Source organism: Parasteatoda tepidariorum, chromosome 6, assembly GCF_982258835.1.
Source record: "Parasteatoda tepidariorum strain Cologne lab strain chromosome 6, Ptep-v5.0, whole genome shotgun sequence".
Taxonomy (NCBI): domain Eukaryota; kingdom Metazoa; phylum Arthropoda; class Arachnida; order Araneae; family Theridiidae; genus Parasteatoda; species Parasteatoda tepidariorum.
In genome coordinates, this window is record NC_141760.1 from 19,596,531 (window position 1) to 19,618,123 (window position 21,593).

Sequence of the window (21,593 nt, forward strand, 5' to 3'; positions counted from 1 at the left end):
AAAGTAATTAATTATAACACTACGTGAGTAATTTAAATAAACCAATCAACAGTTTGAAATTATACATTGTAATACATTTTAAGAATCTGGTGACAAATTATACAGTGCTATGACTCATTAGAAATTCAAATATAAAATCAAACCTATTTAATTGCGAGGAAAAATGACAACGTTGATGATCTTATGAATAATTTATTAAAAGCTCTGAATATGTTAATAAAGATGTGTACGTTTAAAAATGGAAAAAATAACTTCAAGGACAACAAGCTATCTTCAACGAGCTTTTTTTAAAAAAATAATTTTGATTTTATTTTTCAAATTGAAATAATTTTTCATTTAATATTGTTTCTAAATGTTTTAAAATGTTATTGTATTAATAAGCAAAAGTTTGTTTATTAATATTAAAATATTCAGTTATAGTTCAGTCTGTATTCCGTTCAGTCAAGTATTCTGTTGTTTGAATCAGAAATATTTCGGGAAAATTATTTATTAATTTGATTCACGATTGATTTGAAACAGAGTCTGGTTTAAATAAAGTAATGCTGTTTTATTACATGAACAAATAACTTTTGGTGAAAACATGTCCTTAATTTAAAAAAAATGATTTGGTGAATATAACTGCCCATTTTTCATTACAGCGAATTCCATCTGTCGCTTTTGCGTTTCTCAGGAGTTCGAAACTTCGATCACTTTTCGGCAAGATTTGGATGCTGATGAAAATACCAGTTTCAACCGTTGACCACTACATCCAAAATCAGTTATCATTACATCAAATTTAATTCTGCTCACAATCCAACACAATAAAGTTTTAGTTTTTTTTTTTTTTTTTTTTTTTTTTGAGCTCTGCAGCTGTTCTTGAGATTTATTATTACTTTGAGAAAAAAAAAGTATTGTCAAAGCTATCACATTGTGATCAAATTTACAGTGTTTCCGAAACTATGGTGATATTAAAAAGCTTTATAATTTTACATTAAAGATTTTGATAAAATTAACACTAAAATATGATTTTACAAAGTGCGATGAAGTTTGGTAAATGTGGTAAAATTTGCTAGTTTAAAAATGATACCTCCAAACATGACATTAAAACCATTTATTCGGTTAAATTTACTTTTCAGTTCTGTATCCTTTACTAAATATGTGGGAACAAGATCTATGATTTTAAGAACCAAAATTTATGGTATGCCGTTGCCATATGAACGGAAACATTGCCAATTGAATGGTTTAAATACCGAATATTTTTGTTTTATTAACGAGAATTATGATTTTCTTTAACAAAAATATCATTTCAGAATATAAAACAGAATTTTTTTTTATTTAAAAGAAATATCAAGTAGGGAGATTTTATTCTCATTTAAAAAAATGTTTATTTCCACTTAAATGGAGTTATTTTATTTCAAAAATGTATTGATATTTCTTTTAAACAGAATTCCGATATTTAAAATACAGTGAAGTGAAAGTTTTAAAAAGTAATATAAGACAAGTTTGTCATATTTTACAATGCCATGCCGAATATTTTCAGAAAATGTTTAGTTTGACAGAGCTTTTTTTTCTTATTTGTTGTTTTTGAAACATTTTTATTAAGAATTGCATGTATCATTGAGTGTGAAATTGGTATATATCTCGTACCTGTTCAAATTTTAATATTTGTGCTCTTTTTTGTAGTGTATGGCAATCAGAATCTATGCGATGATTTTATTTAAGAACCATTTAAATTTCCATAACTTTTAACATTACCCAATAATTATCTTTTTTTTTAACTTTCTTGCTAATTTTTTAAATTATATCCATATTTGGCATATTTAACCGAATTCATTAAGTAAATTTTTCAAATGCAATTTTTTTTTAAACTCGATATCTTTCAACAAAGTCAAAATAGAGATTGATTAGCTAAATAGGAAAACGACAAAACGGTTAATGTTGCTTTAAATTTATGTAATTTTAACGTATTATTTCTTACATACATCAATTTAGCTATTAAAATTTAATTCCTTCCAATAATTTAACACGTGGGAGTTTACAGATTGCCCTCATATGTCAATCTTCAGATATATTTCGGAGAAATCATTAAATTGCTTTTAAAATGTTCATGATTGTCCCAATCACTATCTTGTCCACCAACCATTTGTCAATGTCTGTCATCGGTAACACGACCTGACGATTAGTGTGGGACCACCACGCGATTTACTGCGATCTCATTAATAGACAAAACTACAGACACTCTCCAAGACAAAATGGCGACCTTGAACTGTGATATAGAGCCCACGACAGCATTTCTTTTCCAAATTACTATCTTCTTTTTTTTTTCTTTTCTTTCTCGCGTTAGAAGAAAAGCATCCTCATTAATCAGTAGCTAAGGTAGCCATTCATAATTCAAGAGAAGCTTATGTTTTTGAGATGGGACCGTGTATGTTTCACTCTCATATTCAAGTGAAAGAGGATAGGCTCGTTGAGAAATGCATTTGAAGAAACACGATAATGATATGCGAACGATATCACATACAGAGGATGATAAAGATGGGAATGAGATTTTATTTTTGTTTGACAAAATTGTTGAAAAAATATTTTATAAAATATTTTTTCAACAATAAAAATACATAAAAATATTAAAAATTCTTATTTTTCAGTAAATTTTAAAAAAAAGAGTCTTGTTAAGAAAAGTATTTGGAAAAAAAAACGCGATAGTAATCTGCAAATGATATCAATATCACAGAAACAGATAAAGATGGGAATAAGATTTTATTTCTGTTTGACTTGAAAGTGGGAAAAATTATATCCTATATTATTTCGTTTGAATAAACGAAATAATATAAACATTTTGAATTTCTTTTTTTTTTCAAGTAAATTAAAACTTGAGCCTCGTTACGATAGGTAAAGTAAAAAACGCGATAGGGATATGCAAATGATATCAATATCACGTTATGCAAATTATGTCAATAACACTTACGGAGACAGATAAAGATGGGTACATGATTTTATTTTTGTTGACTAAATAGTGGGAAAAATTATTTCTTTCTAGTTTAGTTCACAGAAACAAAATAATTGAAAAACTTTTAAGCTCTTATTTTTCAAGTAAATTGAAAAGAGAGACTCGATAAGAAAAGCATTTAAAGTAACTAGCTACATGCGAACGATATCACGTACAGGGAAAGATTGGAACAAGATTTTATTTTTGTATGACTATAGCAGAGTTGGCTAAGCTCTTTTATAGTCGAGTCATTTTTCAAAATTTGAAATGTTTCGCGAGCCGCAATTAAATACGAATTTAAAAGATAAACAAAAAAGGTGTTAACTTTTTTTTTTACAGAAAGTATATTTATTGAAAACATATAAATAAACGCACAAAATATGCGTATTGAATTTAAATATTAAGAATTAAACACATTTATTTTACTTCTCTTGATAATTCTTTAAAATTTGGTCTCTTGATAAATTTTAAAATCGCGAGCCACATGCGGCTCTATAAATAGCCCCCTTTGGACTATAGGGTTGAAAAAAAATTTCTTTACTCCTTACTCATTTAATTTTAAAAACATAATATAAAAATTCTTATAATAATATAAAACATATAATAATACAAAGTTTGTGCTTTGTAATAATACAAGGCTTGTTGTTTAGTTTAGAAAAAATATTTTAAAAACTCTTATTTTTTAAGCAAGTTAAATAGAAAGGCTCTTTAAGAAATGCATTTTAAGAAATGCGATAGTGATTTGGAAATGATATCAATAATCACGTACTGAGACAGATAAATATAAGAATGAGTATTTTTGCTTGACTTAATCATCGAGAATTATTTTTTTATTTATTTTCTACTCAATTATTTTTGAAGAAAATAAAAGATCTTATTTTTTAAGTAAATTGAAAAGTGAAACTCATTAAGAAATGTATTTGATGATATTGATTTGCGAATGATATCAATATCAGATTGACAGAGACAAATACAGATAGGAAAGAAATTTTATTTTTGTTTGACTAAATAATTTTCGCTATTCGTTTAGTTAAGAAAAAACACAATAACACAAAAATTTTGAAAACGCCTTTATAAAATTTTCATTTGTATTAAAGTAAATTAAAAGTATTTCAAGTAATTATTCAATTAAATTAAAAATAGGAAAATTATCTTACTTTTGTTTGAACTGCTATAAAAATCATTGTCGATAGCCATAAGGAAAATTATTTGTGCGGAAAAATGTTAATCAAAAATTATTTTCTTATTTTTTATTTTTTTTTATCTTTCCTAAACAAAATTATTTACTTATTTTATTACACTTGCTTATTTTATTTTACTTCATTATTTTTTTCTTTTTAGTGTTGTGTCTGTTAATTTCTTTAGTTTGGCAAGTGGCCAAAGCTGATTGGCTAAACATTTTATTTGCATTAATTTCTTAATTGTATAACAATGTAAAAAACTATGAAAAGTACTGGAAAATTGAGTATATCATCCATAAAATCTATTTTTTTAGTAAAACATTATACTGTAATAGATTTTTATAACATATTTTAATATAATATTTACTAATAATATTTTTTTATCATTATACCGAACAAATATTTATTTAATTAGAGTGATTCAGTGATAGTACTGCAATACTGTAACTACTGTATTACTGTAATAATTACGGTATACCAGATTTGTTTTCAGTAACATGTTCCGGAAGAAATAGATTTTTGGTAAAAAGTACTAGAACACCGGAACTTTTTACCGCAATTTGAACTGGAATTTTGGAAAAGATGAAACATTAAATGAACTATATATATTTTTATATATATTTTATTTGTATACATTTTTTTAAACAATGAAAGGAGTTGGTTGAATTGTCTTTTAAAAATATGTTAATTCAATTTTTAATTCTCGTGAACTATTCAAACTGATTTTCAACAAAATTCGTATTCTAGAATTTAAAATTGAAATTATAACAACATCGTTAACTACTTTTCATCTTTCGTTAACTTCTTTTCTCATATTGCAGTTACTTTTTATATGTTTGCGGTTACTCCTGTTTAAATACGTATCCTTAGAAAAACAAACTATGCTTATTTATATAAAGTACCATCAAGAATTTGATTTCATAATCTAAATTATCGTCTTCATAAATTAATTAACATATTTTAGGTGTGCCACTCGCCTCATTAAGATTGCTTCTTAGAGCATGAAATTCCGAAACTTAGATCAAAAGTTATTCATAGTGTTTCTTTTTTCTTCATAGTACTGACTTAAGTAAGAACTAATATAAAACCTTGAAAAACGAAATTTCATTTGAATGTTATTATACAGGAACATATATAAACGCTTAATTAACAAAGCTATTGGCTATCATCCAATAAGTGAATGAAAAATTTATAAAGGTTGTATCGTCTTACAAGCGTAGTACTAATGGCTCAATTAGAAGGAGATCGTCCGGCGATAAAATAAACAAGTCTCTACCGACAAAACAGCAATTTAGCTTGCCTTCTATTACCTGTAGTTAATTATGTTGTCTGCTTTCTAACGCCTCCCATAAAGAAGCCAACCCTGGAATTAGAAGTGTCTTTATAAAAAGCCCACGTGTTTCTGTAATTTCACCGACAGACCCTTGGTTTACAATAAATACTGCAATATGGCTTTCCTAATGGTCATGATAGCCTTTTTTCTTCCTTTTTTTTTATTATGTCTCTTTACTTATCGTCTGAAGAGAAAGAATTTATGGTGTCTACCTGACTGGTTTCCGACTAGTTCATTCTTAGAACTTTTAAGTAAAAAGTAAAGCGGAAACAGTAGGTTATAATCAATGTTTCGTCTTTAACTGAAATTTATTTCTTATATAACTTAAAGTGTGTGTATTGTATTTAAAATGCTTTATAAATTGTTTCAGCATTTGAGAAAACAAAAGTAAATAACAAGCGTTTTAAGTAACACCTGATATGCTAAATTAAATAAATAATCACAATACCCCACACATCCATTGAACAATAAATCAAGAAACATAAGCGCTAAGATATTACTTGATTTAAACCTTCATTTGCTTCAAAAATATACAAATTTTAAATAACAGTTGGCATGTTCCAAGCACTCAAAAATAGGCTCCCATTTTCAAGACTTTGCCAGACGTGAGAAGAAACAAAAGTGATTTAAAATATAAAACAATATAAAACGCAATGTTACCAATAAAAAATGGCAAAATAAGGTTGAGAAACCAAAACTAGAAAAACCACAGTGGCCAAAAGGAACCAATTAGGGCAAAAAGCATGTATTTTTATGCATTATGGAGAAGTGGTGTGAAACTAATGTCGTAAATAAGGGAAATTCATATGAATAAGACAAGATTTCAAGGCATCAAGATAAGAGGGGTGGAAGTAATAAACTCTAACAATGCCAAAATTATTCACGTCTGACAAATCTTGGAAATAGGTACCTATTTTTGAATGCTGAAAACATGTCAACTGTTATTTCTAACTTGTATATTTTTTAAGTTTATGAAATTTCTAATGCTAATTAATATAAATTTTAAAAATATTGAAACTGTCTTTCTTTATTTTTACTCCACTCTGTTTGCTCATTCAAGTTGCTCTATCTTAATCCTTTTTCTCGAGAAGTCAGAAATTTTATTTATTTACTGTACCTTACTGTAACTTGCTGTATCTTCTTTACACTTCTAAATATTGGGTACTTATCACAAACATCGAAAATACATATTGATTAGATATTTCATACCTGTCCCTAGTTGTAAGATTTGCATCATATGTAGTTTTTACTTATTACTAAATAATAAATAAATTTCAGGACATTAAGTGATGTTTTTGATTAAAAAAATATTAACTTTTAGATCTCTACTATATGAAAAATACATACAAGAATTAATTTACAATAAACTTCACTAGTACTATATTCATAAATAATTTTTTTTTCTTTATTTGAGAAAGAAAATGTAAAACAAATTTTTTTATTAAAAATAATGCTAACAATAATAATAGTAATTGAAATAACTTTTTTTAGTTTTACAAATTCGTCGACCGGCCTGTGTAGGAACTGTCCTTGCATCAGAAAGGTTCTAGGTTCGAATCCCGGGCAAGGCATGGATGTTCTTTCCTTCTCTGTATTATCTGCCCTTTCTGTGGGATCGACGTTGGCCCGCCTAATATGGTGCCCCTGTAAGAGTGGTTAACAAAATCGCCCTGTAGATGCCTGAATTGACGGATGTTAACACAGACGGGCATTAGAAAAGAAAAAAAAGTATTAAAAAATTTCTTAGATTGTGTTTTTGTTCAAGATTTTGGAAAATTTAAATTAGAAATTGTAAATATAATTAAATTCAAGAAACATTTATTGATAGTTATCTGCCCTAATGTGCATGGAAATTGTGAATTAAAATGCTTTATATTTTCAAATACTAAAAATTTACAAACTATAATTTAGAAAACAAGTACAGCCCGCAAAATAAAAAAATGGACCACCCTAAATAACTTTTGATCTAATGATCGAATCTTCACGTTCTACGCCTCAATCTTAAAGGTTCAAAGGAGTGACCTCAAATATGCGAATTTTGAAAAAGCCGTAATTTTAAAATTTGATTTCTCAGAAGCAATTAGTCCAATTTCGCTCAAATTTTGTATTTTGCTATTTAAAATTCTTTTATTTATTATAACGTAATAAATTTTTCACCATACAATTGAAAAAATTTCGACTTTTATTAGAATAAAATACTAAAAAATAATAAATAATTACTAAATGTTGTTTTTTGCTTTTAATCATCTTCGGATGAATGAATTTTATAATTGTGAGCAAAAAATGTTTCAATTCGCTGAAAAAGTTCTCCAGATATGACAAAATACGTGAAATGTAAAAGTAACATTAAAGAGTCTGAACTTCGGAGAGACCTCCTGACCCAACTATTGGAACCATATTTCCCAAATTGCGACTACTTCCCACAATGCACAATTTTTTTTTTTTGCACTGTGTACAATCAAGCATATTGCAAATCGCTTCTATAATGTCATTGATGACAAATAGTAACAAATTTTATTTTATAACTTAATTATAAAAAATATTATATTATTTTATTTATTTTATAACTGTTTTGACAAATAGTAACAAATCGCAAAAAATTTTCGAGTGAAATTTTAAACTTACTATTCAAATATAATCTTTTATCATTACTTTGCATTTTAATTTATTTCCTTTTATGTTACTGTAATCCAATAGTTTGCTTCACTGTATTTATTTTTGTGTTATTTTTTATTTCACTTCGCTTTTTTTTCTGTAAATATCACAATATCTTTTTAAATAGAAAAAAAGACGAAGTATTGAAACAACAATAACTCTAAAAACTCTAAAGCTTGTCCGACACTGTTAAATTACTCAAAACGGGTAAATCATAAGATGAGAAATAAAACTTTAACCAGCTAAGTTTTCATGGTAGCACTGAGAAAAAAAAAACACGTTCAAAACTTTTTTGTAGCTTTTGGTGAAATTTACCATGTTTATAGCTCTATGGGAAATCCAAAAGGCTTGGTTATTTTTACCGAAGCAGTTTGGTTGTGATAAAATTAACAATAAGATATGGTTTTATAAGTTTTATAATATATGATAAAATTTAATCAATGTTGTAAAATTTGGTGATTTTATTATAATAGCTTAGATAATGGAGAAAAAGCATTTATTCGGTTAAATTTTCTTTGTATTTATGCTATATATACGGTAATAAGAACTTTTATTTTGAAAGGCAGAATTCCAGGTAAACCGTTGCATTATGACGAAAAATTTTGAAATGAATAATTTAAATATCTTATTTTTTTGTTGTTGGAAGAAATGTTAGTACCATACAAGTACGGTAATTTTACCAAATTTTTCCTGCGTGTACGAACTTTAAAATATAAATTCATTTTTTAATAGAAATGTTTACTGTAATATTTTACTTTCATACATACATTACCATGAGTTAATTGGGAACATTCCTAAGGTTTGAATGCAGATGGATATTTTTATGATTTTAGTTTAAATAATAACACTGAGGTAGTGTCTCAAGTATGACTCTAATCATCCATCTGAATAAATCAATCTGCTATCTTTCCGCGTCCGTAAACGATCTCACTATCTCACAATTCGGCAAGATGCATAAAGGTTGGTAAAATAAGAAGTGAATAATTAAGATTTTTAATATAATGTTTTATTGAATATTTATGAATGTTATTGCATATTGAATACTAATTTAAAGAAATCGTATAAAGAACATCAAAGTTACATCAAAAAGTATTTCTTAGGAAATAAAGAAAACATAAGAATTTAGCAAAAAGCATGCTATAGAATATATTCATTTGAATCTGAGAACGTTCTGTTTCATAATGCATAGAACAACGCAAACCTCCTAGCAAACTATCCATTTCAATTAAAAACCACATTATTCAAATAATTGAAACAAATAAATTTTTATTGAATATTTACAGATGACCCTAACATGTTTACAAACATTTGACTTTGAAAAATGTTTTTTAGCAAATTTTATGATCCGATAATAAATAAAAAATTTAAATATTAATTATTACATGAGTCTAACCCTAAATAGAAAATAATCAGATGAACAAATAGAGAATGAAACAGCAGATACAATAACTATATTGCTTCTTATCCGACTTGCTTCAAAATTTAACTGTCAAAATGTAATTAAAATTGTTTTTTTCCACTCCAGTGTGAAATTTCATGTTTTCAAAATAAATATTGAAAAATTCTACAAGTGTATAAAAGTGCGTTTTTTTTAAAATCGCTATTCAAATTTTGCGTAACCTTCTCTCATGCATGTGCTTGCCAATGCAGAAACCGCTCTACCTTTGTTATCTGCAAGAGTTTTAACCTTAACTTTTGGGACAATGTTCTCATCTACAATTGAATAAGGCAAAATAATAAAAATGATAATAAATAAATGAAAGATTTGATTACTAAAATTACAGTAATGTCCTTCTTTTAGAACAATGTAAAAATTTTCGGATTAAATTACGGGGAAAAGTAACAGCACTCAGCGTGCCGGTTTATTTTATCTTAAAATCCATTCTTAACGGAACATTTTACGGGCAAAAACAATCTGATACACCGTAATTTTTGCAGTAATAATTACCGATGAATCCTTGAATCACCTTAATTAAATAAATATTACTCAAGTAAGGTAAAAATGGATTTTATGGATGGTGCATCTAGAGTGCTTGTACTTTATATCAGAATTTTTTTATCGAATAGTTATTCAGCTTATATAAAAAAAAATTCCATATAAACGCACGTTTTTGGAAGAAAAAAAAACATCAAACATTTCAATAATTGTGAATATTTAATAATTTGCAACGTTATCATAACGATATAATGCTCTGCGATGTATATAATATTTCTTTTCACTTTTATTTTCTACAAATTTCATAAATAAATATTCCTACTAGTTATTCTCTTTTTGACAGATAAAGCAATAAATTGTTTTAAAAGTGGTATAAGTTTTCGTAAATTTAAAAAAAAAAATGCTTTCATTAAAACGGTTTGATCTTGATTCAAGTTGAATTATGCAACATGTATTCGGTTTTGCTGATTAGGTCAAGATAATTACCGGATAAAGAAATTTTAGTCGATTACCGGATCTAAGCTGTATTTTTCACGTTTTTATGACCAAAAGTAGAAACTTCTAGACTTTATACTACTTAAAAATATTCACAAAAATCATGTAAACTGTTACATAATATTAAATACAAATTTAAGAGCAAAATAAAGTGCATATATTTTTACATGTAACTCACACTAATTTTCACGTAATTCACCTCCTTTTTACAAATTTTTATCGAAATAACACAAGCATTTTTTAAATTTTAACAATTTCAGTACTTTAACTGTGTCTACTAATCTAAATATTTTGTAGTTAAAATACCATTTTTAGAATTTCAGAATTTATAAATAAATAAAAGCAATCCCTTTTATTTGCAGTGCACACTTTATTACATAAATATGCACTATATATACATTTATTAATGATAATAATAATAAAAATAGAAAGATCAAATTATTGATGATAATAATAAAAAAAATAGAAAGATCAAATTATTGATAATAATAATAAAAAAATAGAAAGATCAAAAATGTATTTAAATATGGTATTAAATTCTACATCATTTAAATATTTAAGAATTCAATTTTAAAAAATAAATTCAACCAAATGAAGCATAATTTAAAAGTTAGATTTTTATTTTAGAAATTTATTTTAATTTACGGTTATTATTAATTTATTTTAATTACGGTTATTTAATTATTACGGTTATTAAAATTTATTTTAGAAAAGTTTTGAAACATTTTTTTAATTTAGAAAAATTAATCCAAATATATTATTTTCATAAATACCTTGCATGTATATCCAAAACAAATCCTCTGTTGATAAATTTTATTCCAGGTACAACAAACACATAAATACTTAAATTAAAATTTAGTGAAAATGAAATATTAAAGATAAGACGTTTAATTTTAAATGATGGCACTTGCGAATTCTTCAAATATTTGTAAAGAAAAGAACATTAATATTATTAAATGAACAAGAAGACCACTATACAGAAATCGTGACCGTAACATCGAAACCATTCATAAAATAAAACCTCGACTTGGGATGTTGAAATCGTGTGCTTCTTCTTTTCGCGCTCCTACCGCGTGGTCGGGGAAATCAGCCAATCAAACGAATTCACATCAGTCGTCGAACACACAGACAAACAGAACCAGTTATTAATCTTCGAATGATGAAGACCCCTTCCCATGCGATTATACAAAACTGAGAAACAGAATTTCTGTTTTTGAATCTTGTTTTCCTTATGAAAGAGATACTTCTTAACGAGTATAAATAGCTTTAGTGTTTCTTAAGTTTATTGGAAATTGATAAACAATTTTTTACAAAGAACGTTTCTACTTGTTTATTAAGTTATGTAGTTTTGAATATAATTAAGAAAATGAGGTTATTATTATTATTATTTTTTTAGGGTTTTTTAAGATTAAATTTTTGATAATTAGCATTTTCCTTTTTTGTATTTAAGATGTAAAAAATAATAATTTAAAAATTAAGAAATACGTTTTTAGAAAACTTTTTTTAAACTGAATAATAGAATTAATTGAATTTTAAAGATTAGTTTAAACTTTTGTCAATTTTTATCAATTTCAAAAAAATACACGTAATTAAATTATAAATCTCATTAAATTTGCTCTTTTCACAAATTGTCTTTTTAGTAAAATACACTGCATTTAAAAACTATATTTCTCATTACATCTGAGTATCATTCTTTAGAAATACAACTCTTCAAGATTATTTTGAAGCTTACATTTAGAATTTTATAATTTATAACACAAATATTTCTACAACCTTTTGTTTTGTAAAAGCAAATAATAAGTTAATCAGCCCTTTGATTGCCTGTCTCCTAGCATGTTTCGTAATCCATTTGAATATATACTTCAGGAATGATCATTTTAACAATACATGGTTGATCTTTGCTTAAAGGAGAAAATTATGACACATTATACTAAAGAATGCAGAAGTTTTTTTTAATACATGGTATGGCCAGCTGTGTATTATGCAATCATCCAAGAAATACTTCTGAGAGAAAATTTGTTTTTTAGGTAGCTTTCTGCTGTTTCTATATTTTCTGAAACTAATGTTTCTAAATTCACTAAAATGTCAAAAAGAATCTCCTTCCTTAAAGATCATAATATATTTTTAGAATATACTAAGTTTCGTTAGGATAATTTTGAACATTTCAAAAATCAATGTTACACTCTGAACAAAGTATAGTCAAAACAACCAGAATATGGTAAAACTCACTGTGCTTCCAGCTACATAAGGACTTCGAAAAACACGGTAATTTTTACCGAAGCGCTTCGGTAAGGACTTTTGATAAAATTAACAATAAAATATGGTTCATATAAATATTACCATGCTTTTTGGCAGTAAATGTGTCAGAATTTCGTAGTTTTTATCGCGATACCTTAAAGTATGGTATTAAAACCATTTATTCGGTAAAATTTACTTCTCAGTTTATTTTAATTTTAATTAAATCTATACTAATAAGAGTTATAATTTTGAGAACCAGAATTTACGGTAAATTGTTACCATACGATACAAATGATTTAAATGTCGTACATTTTGGTTTTGTCAACTATAATTATTATTTTTTTTAACCAAAAATGTTTTGCTAAAAAAAATAATAATTCTCGTTAATGCCTTTGTGATATAAATTCTCATTTGGCAAATATGAAAATTTACCGGAATTTTTTTCTCCAACAAATTGGAATTAAATTGGAATTTTGTTTATGGTTTTAACAGCTTTGTTAAAACTATAAACAAAAATGTCCCTTTTAAGTAGATCAAATTTCAATTCTGCACTCTAGTGGTCTGAAGAGCGTGAGGCATAGTATTTTTTTTATCTCTAAACTATACAGTTAATAACTTTTGAACTAATTATCAAATATTACTTTTTTGTCGTACGTCTTGCACATTTTTCTATACAACTTCAAATTGATCTAAGAGTTTATCTAGTTATTATTGGGGTTGGGGAGAGAAGCGAACATTAGTGGAGTCTTCTAATGGAAATTTTTTTTAAACTTAATTAGAATTTTAAGAAAATCAAACTTATAAACATTATTTAAAATGAATGAAACAACCGTTATTATACATAATGAAAAGAGAAAAATTCTTTTACTAAAAGCAAGATAATAAACAAAAAAGAATAGTGAATAGCTGTAGGAAGGCATATTGTCTATCCAACAACTATTACAGACCTCTTTCATTCATTTTTTAAGCTCTTTTCTTATCATTTAGGAAGAAAATAAGCATGGGTATTATCATGAGATAAGAACAGACAAGACTGAGAATAGTGGTTAGAGTAATAATAGCAAAATAATACAATACGTGTATTTCTTCTTCAGGGAACAAATGTGATGAACAAAAGACGCGCCCAGAAAGGAGAAAAAATTTCTTCAGTTCTTGGAGGTGCGAAAAAAAAAATTCTTTCTTACTCTTAGGAATGAATTGTGGTGTTTTAATATTCGACCTTTTCTCAGTAACCTTCTGTCTTATAGGTTACATCTTCAAATGGTTCATTTACGTATAATGTATAATAAGAGAAACAGCTCTAAACAACTCACTGGAAGAAAAAAAAAACATTTGTAGAGAGAGAATCTCAAAAAGAATGAAACTTTCAACGTATGTTCTAAATAACGGTTTTTAGTAGTAAATAATAATAGACTAATGCTTCTTGAAATAACGGGTCTGGATCAAATATGATGTAGTTAAATGTAGTAAATATATGCCGTAAACTATTATATATTTTTTAAAAATGCTTGCGAAGAGACAGTTTATAGAGTTTGAAGTGTTTAAATAGTTCAGATCACGATTTTTCTCTGCGAACTTAAGTTTCAAATCGTTCAGTTACTAAATTTTCATGGTGTTTCCTGACTCCTGGTTTCATGATTATATAAAATATAGAAAAATAGATTGAGTTAAGATGGATGACTAAATTGCAGAAATTATTTCCTTTTGAAGCGAAATTTAACTTAGAAATCTATTTTCCACGTGTTTAATTTAGCTTTGAAATCTCTTCTTTTTCCTCAATGTATTTTAAATTTATTATCTTCTTTCCATTAACAAAATATATTTTGGAAATATCTGTTTTATTACTGAAGTTTCGTTTTCAATTTGAATTTATGAAATCTAGTTTTGAGATATTTTTAGACTTCGTTTTCATCATAAGGCTTTATAGTTAACTAATAATTCAAAAGAACAAAAAAATTCCAATTCATAAGATTCCAAAAATGTCCATGAAACTCGACATTAGTTAAATATCCATGCCATTTAACTTATTGGTTTAATTTACCACCATACTAATATGATGTTAAGTCAGACCATTAAGTTAGAAGTACTAACTTAAACCATGAGTTTGTACTTTTTAAATTTGATTGATTGATATTATGGTTCAATCTGAATGGAAAAAGTAGCAAATTTTTACGGTATTATTGTGTAAAAAAACTTTTATAGTTTGACATTCAGATGGTTTTTCTAAAAGCATTAAAGACAGTCAACGATATTTATTTAAAAATATTCTTAGACTTTTTTTATATAGCCTAATAATTATTAGCTAATAATTCAAAAGAACAGAAAGATACCGAACAAAGAAAATCCAAATCTAAAGATTCCGAAAATGCCCAAAAAAGTATCAATCACTCCAACAAAAAAGCGACAAATGCAATGTGTCAACACGTCAAGTCAATCTTAAGATCAAGCAACGTTTCTGTGCTGTTTTTTAACGCCTTTTTTTCATCTTAGATGTTTCAGAAATATTTATGACAAATAAGCTGATTTAAGGGTGTTAATTCTGTGATTCCAATATATTTCAAGAACAAAGGCATGTCTTTTTTCGTCAAATGTTACTGCTGTATAACAAATGTGTGGATGCGTGCATGACAGAATTGGCGGAAATAACTTTGTAGAAGCTTCCAAAGGTTATTTGATTTCGACGAACGGATGGGTGGCAACCTGAATGTAACAATTTTTATCAAATAATAAAACGGAAACTGTTGTAGATTTAGAATATATGAAATACTTTTCTGATATATAGTAAATTCCATCACTTAGTTTTTGTTTTTCAAGTTTGCATTGCGCAAAACGGAACACCCTAAGTAATTTTTGATTTAATGATCCAAGGAAGTCACGAACGACTAAAAATGCAAAAACTAGTAACCAATTAAAATTTAAAACTTTATTAAAACAGATAAAAATTAGCAACTTCTTATGGCGTATTTTTTCAGTTGGCTATTGAAAAAATGCAAAGAATGCTTTTGCTTTAAATATGAATAATTTGAAATGTAACTCATACTGGTGGTTACGAATTAAATAAAGAGATAATAAATAAATAAAAATAAATTAAGTTTCTAACACTTTTTACATTTTCAGTCACTTCTCTAATTGTTCTAGTTCATCTCTAGTTCATCTAGTTCTTCTCTAATTGTTCGATTTTTACGTTCTAGTACTCAATCTTGATTATTGGAGGGGGTGAACTCAAATATGCAATTTGATTAGTGCAGACGATGTTTTAAGTTTCGAAATCAGACACAAAAACGCACTTTCTCCGAATTGATATAATAAATAAATAAAAATAAATTAAGTTTCTAACACTTTTTACATTTTCAGTCACTTCTCTAATTGTTCTAGTTCATCTCTAGTTCATCTAGTTCTTCTCTAATTGTTCGATTTTTACGTTCTAGTACTCAATCTTGATTATTGGAGGGGGTGAACTCAAATATGCAATTTGATTAGTGCAGACGATGTTTTAAGTTTCGAAATCAGACACAAAAACGCACTTTCTCCGAATTGATATACCATTTTCTTAAGAATTTGAATTTCTGACTCCTAAACTATAGAGAGCAACCAGAATCTGGTAAATATGATCCCAATAGTGTTGGAGGGGGGGGGGGTCGGTCCAAAGTTTAGACCCCTTAATGTCTGTATACCGGTATGTTTCAACCTATCTCGAGAACTTTTTAAGAAAAATTTTTACACACAATTATAAAATTCGTTTTTTTAAGGTAGGTACCATGCAAGGAAGTAAAACGCTTAGTAAATATTTATAAACTTTTTCTTCAATAATAGTCGAAAAATTTTGAATTAATGATTTGAATATACGATTTTTAACCCATTTTTTTAAAAAAAAGTAATTTTATATGGCAAAATACAAAATTTTGGAAAATCAGTCGAATACTTTCTGAGAAATCGAATTTTTTAAGAAAAGTCGTATATTGAAAATCAATGAAAATCGTCATTATTAAATATCGGAAAAACTCGTTTGCAATTTTGCCACCAGTTTTTAGAAGCATCGTGAAAAATGCTTTTAGCAAATACTTGTTATTCTTCGATAAATGTTTCAAAAAATCCTTTTTTGATAAGTAATAAAAAGATAAGTAATAAAAAGACCTGAATTAACATAAAAGATGATAACTTGCATGATAAGAACTGAACCAATTAAAGTATTTTTCTTCATTGTAAGTAATTGCCCCTTGGGGTGACTGCATTCCATAATATCAAAATCTAATACAGTTTATTTTTATGGGAGAACTAAAAAGAAAAATTATTTCAGATTTCATAAAATGAAAAAAATAGATGTACTCAGAATATTTTAGAGAAAATAGGTTTAATGCCACTAGAACTTTCGTAAGTTATCTTTCAGTAAAAGTGTATAAAAACATTGCACAAAAACATTAAAGAGAAAATCACATGTTTTGCTTTCTTCTTATCTATTACGTTCTTCTGTATGTTGATCACGTGTTTTGGTCTACTTTCATATTTAGAAAAAATTAATTAATACTACATTTTATCTCAATTTTTTCTTAGTAAGAACACCTTTACTGACTTATTAATGGATGCCGTCGTTTATTAAATATGCGTAGTGAAAAAAAAAATCTGTTTTGTAGATAATAATATTATTTAATAAATAAAATCAATTTGCTCATTTGTTTTTATTAATTAGCAAAATATTTTTTTAATTAATATGAGCAAGAATTTTGAATATATTTTTGCAACAGTCGCAATTAGGACTGAGCTGTAAATCGATATATCGGGACATATCGATTTAACTCTTGTATCGGCAGGCCGATACAGCGACTTTCGTTCCAGATGATGCATCAGAAATCTGATTTAAGCCGTCTAGTAAAGAAGACGAACGATATAGCGATATACGATATAGCGATACAAGACACGCAAGGATCTCTTACGTTCCGATGCCAACTCGCGCTGGGGAAGACGATGTTCGTATCGTTATATTGAAATGGCTTTGAATGATGAGCGGTAGAATCAGAATCAGTTTTAAAAACATATATCGTGATCTCGCATGTTCGTTTCCGCACCGCTTAGTTTTTTTTTTCTTCTTTGTCGCGACTTGATATCGTTTCTTGTAGATTATTTTCAGTGGGACCGACTTTGTGATCGCCGTCGTTACCTTGTTCTGAACGTAATCTATTATTGAAAAGAATATATAAAGAAGCGTTTCTTAATTAATTAAGTAATTTTTTTTGAAGCAAAACTTTCTTTTTTATTTTTAAATGTGAAAATTAATTTTGATATTATATGTTTAAGTATTATTTTACATTATTGAATTTATTACAATCGGAAATCTAATTTAAGGTGCCCATAAAGAATTAAATTAAAAAGTAATTAAATTTGTAACGCTATTTCTTACTTTATTTTAATTTATTAAAAACTGTTTGGATAAAATAATAATTTAATGGGTTTTTATTACTGATTTTAAATTTATAAATCTTTAGTTGTTTTTGTTTTTATAAATAAAATTATAACGAACTTATTTTTTAAATTTTCTTTCTATATTGTTAGGTAAATATATTGATAAATTTCAATTTTATTTACTTTTTTATTATTTATTTTTAAACTAAGAAATCTTTCGTTATTTGCGCGATCATTTTTAGAAAATATAACACTAATATCTTTCTTAAGCAACACCTATACATCAAATTTACAAATTGATTTAAATCAATCTGAGTATGAAGTTTTGATAGAAATCGGACTTTCTGCGCCTTACAAGTAAATGAATTTCAAAAATACTATATCGCGATGCAAAACTGATGATGCATCACGATATAAAATTTCTTATATCGCCCAGTCCTAGTCGCAATAGTTAAGCACATTATAAGGCGTATGAAATTCAACATACTACAACACTTTTTTATTTAATTATCCTCTCATTGAATCATATATTCAAGTTCTTTTAGGACTACAACTTGTAAAAAAATATAATACAATAGCTCACTATACTTTGTTCAATCGTCATAAAATGTTCAGATTTCTATTCAGAATGTTGGCAAGTGTTATGCTCCGTTGCAAGTTAAAGATGCATAAGACTTTTTTAGGATCACCGTAAGAACAGAAAAAATAGTGCCCTAAAAATTAAAAGAGTAAAATGTGGGAGATGAAGGCATTTTGGGCAACCTTTGTGTGAAACAGGTTAAACTAATACAAGCCAAAAAACTCTTTCACTCTCGATTTCCGGTATAAAAAAGTTGTCGACTTTCGCATTAAAGACATGAAGAAGACAAGTCGCTACGCTTGCGGATATTCACACAATTATGCATTTTATTATTTAGTTGCTTGTGAAATGTCGTGAACGCGTCTTGTGAGAAGAAAAAAAACAGCACGTTAGGAAGAGCCTTTTTCGATTGCAACGTTTTATCTTTTCTTTACTATTACTAATTTTCATGTAGCATCAATATAAATATATGATATTGGGGAATATTTCAAGCCTTGTTATTCATAAGAAAGATATTTTTTGTATGTAAAGTTATATAAAATTATTTTGTATTCAGCTATTCCAAGTTTGAACATAAATTATGATTTAAAATTATTCTGCTCATGGTTAATATTAAGATTTCATTTCATATCATTATTATTAGTATAAGTAACCCATTTTAAAATCATCATTATTAAAATTATCATTATTATCTTTACTAAAGTTATCCTTTTTATCATTATTAAAATTATCATTATTATTAATATTACAACTATCATTATCATGAATATTATTATTATTATTAAAATCTTTATTGTTATAATTAATCATTATTATTAAAATCATTATCATTAAAATCATTATTATCATTATAAGTAGCCAAATCTCAACATATCTAGGTAAACTAACAATTCTGAGAAACTTGCGAAGAAGAATCGTGGATAATTAATTTTTTTCATCAAATTATAACAAATAATAATTTTCCGGTACTTTATTAACAAATTGTTATTTTTAGTGCAACGTACGAATTAAAGAATGCATAAAAAATGAAACAATTCAGCGATGCATGTTTAAAGAATTATCTTTTTTTGTATAAAAACTAAAATAATTATAATAAGTATAGTTTAGTAAATAATTTATTTTTTAAAATTTTAATCAATCAAATTACGTTACTTTATAACAATATTATTGGTCGGTTTTTTTTTTTCGAAGCATGCTACATGGTGAATTCTGAAAATGTTAAGCTAAACATTATATTATTCAGAAAATATTATACTGAAAATGTTATGCTCTTCAAGTAGCAAGCTTTCATCGATATCATTCTCATAATATTTAGTTTTGTCATTGTGTAAAATTTCCTAAAAACTAATCAAAAATATAATATTTTTTCATATTTTTTTAAAGTACATAATACTCTGTTAAGTTAAGAAAAAGCCATTATCCGTATGGATAGAGCCTGTTTGCATCTAAGTGTAAGCCAAATAGATGCTATGCTCTAAACCCAAACGTATATCAACATCGCCAAATCTTAAAAGGACGTTGCACACCCTTGTTTTTTCTTGCTTTCTTAAATCGGAAAAAAAATCGGAGGAAAAAAAATTCTTGAATGATCAAATAACAAGTTATAAGAATTAATAATAATGATATCTAAAAATCGTTCGCATTTAGAGTAATGAAAGAATAAGAAATATTGTTTCTTGCTGGCTATTTTCCTCTACAGTAAAACTAAAGTAAAAATTCTTTATCTCCAATCTGATTTGTTAAGGGCATGTCAGGATAAGTTGTGCCATTTTTAGTAGTCCAATCAAATCCAATCATATAGTTGTCATATAGTTGTTTCTTTTTCCAGAACGAATGTTCTCCTTATTTATCGAAATATGTCGCCAATTTTTTCGAAGCTAAAACCTTTTTTTTTTTAAAAAATAATTTTGTGATATATACCGTAAAAGATGGCACGAATTAAATTCATGTCTGACGTGTTTAGCTTTTAAAAACTTTTAAATGGTTTTGAAAGCAGATTTATATAATTTGATAAGGAAAAAGAGCGGGACTTTATGCAGTCGCTGATGATTACTTAGATCCCATAATGGACTTTTTTTTTTCTCTAAATCGATTTACTAGTAGACTGTTAAAATTTTCATTTTAAAATTATGGTCAAATAACTGGCAGCTGTCTGTCCATCCGATTGACCGTAAAGTTCATGGTAAAGAACATTTTTCCCTTTATGGGTTTGAAACCATTTGCAAAAAGTATGGTTATAAAACCATGAATGCAAAATTATACGGTTATTTAACCATTTGCAACCAGCATTTTTCAAAAACGTAAAAAAAAATATATGTATTATTTAACTAGACATAAGCGCTCGGCTTTTCGTAAAGTAATGGGCATTAGTAAGTGCCGGACACTGGAAATTCTCATTTTTCATGTGTTGAAGGGAATAGAGGAAATATTCTGGTGTCAACACTAGGACTAGAACTCCAGTTCTGCCGGTCATGAGATTGGACAGATAAGCCCGTTCGGCTATGATACGTACGCAGTTGCAAAGAACTAAGTAGCTTCATTCTAGTTGGTGTGATAAAATTCTGGTTGTTTAACCATATTAAGTGAAGGCAGTTTATAAACAGTTTTTCTCAAACTTAACAGTTTGATTACCATTTTATTTATGGTTATTTGACTGCTTTGATTAAGTAAGGTAAAATTAACATTCAATAAATTGTTATTTAACCATTTTTTCCGAAACATTTCTAACTGTGTATGGTGCCTAACGCCTTGGTATGGATATAAACTTTCCTTTATGTTTCCTTAATGTTTCATTTATGTTTCTATTTATGCTT

At 26.9% G+C, this 21,593-nt stretch overlaps 1 protein-coding gene across 1 annotated transcript in view; it reads right to left on the reverse strand.

Annotated features, from left to right (window-relative positions):
* The window catches only part of LOC107440233 (uncharacterized), a 513,892-nt gene extending 502,248 nt beyond the window's left edge, over positions 1 to 11,644 (reverse strand). Inside the window, exon 1 of the mRNA XM_087165502.1 lies at positions 11,339 to 11,644. The gene's annotated coding sequence lies outside the window, so the exon portion shown is untranslated. The remainder of the gene's footprint in view (positions 1 to 11,338) is intronic.
* Positions 11,645 to 21,593: the final 9,949 nt, after the last annotated feature.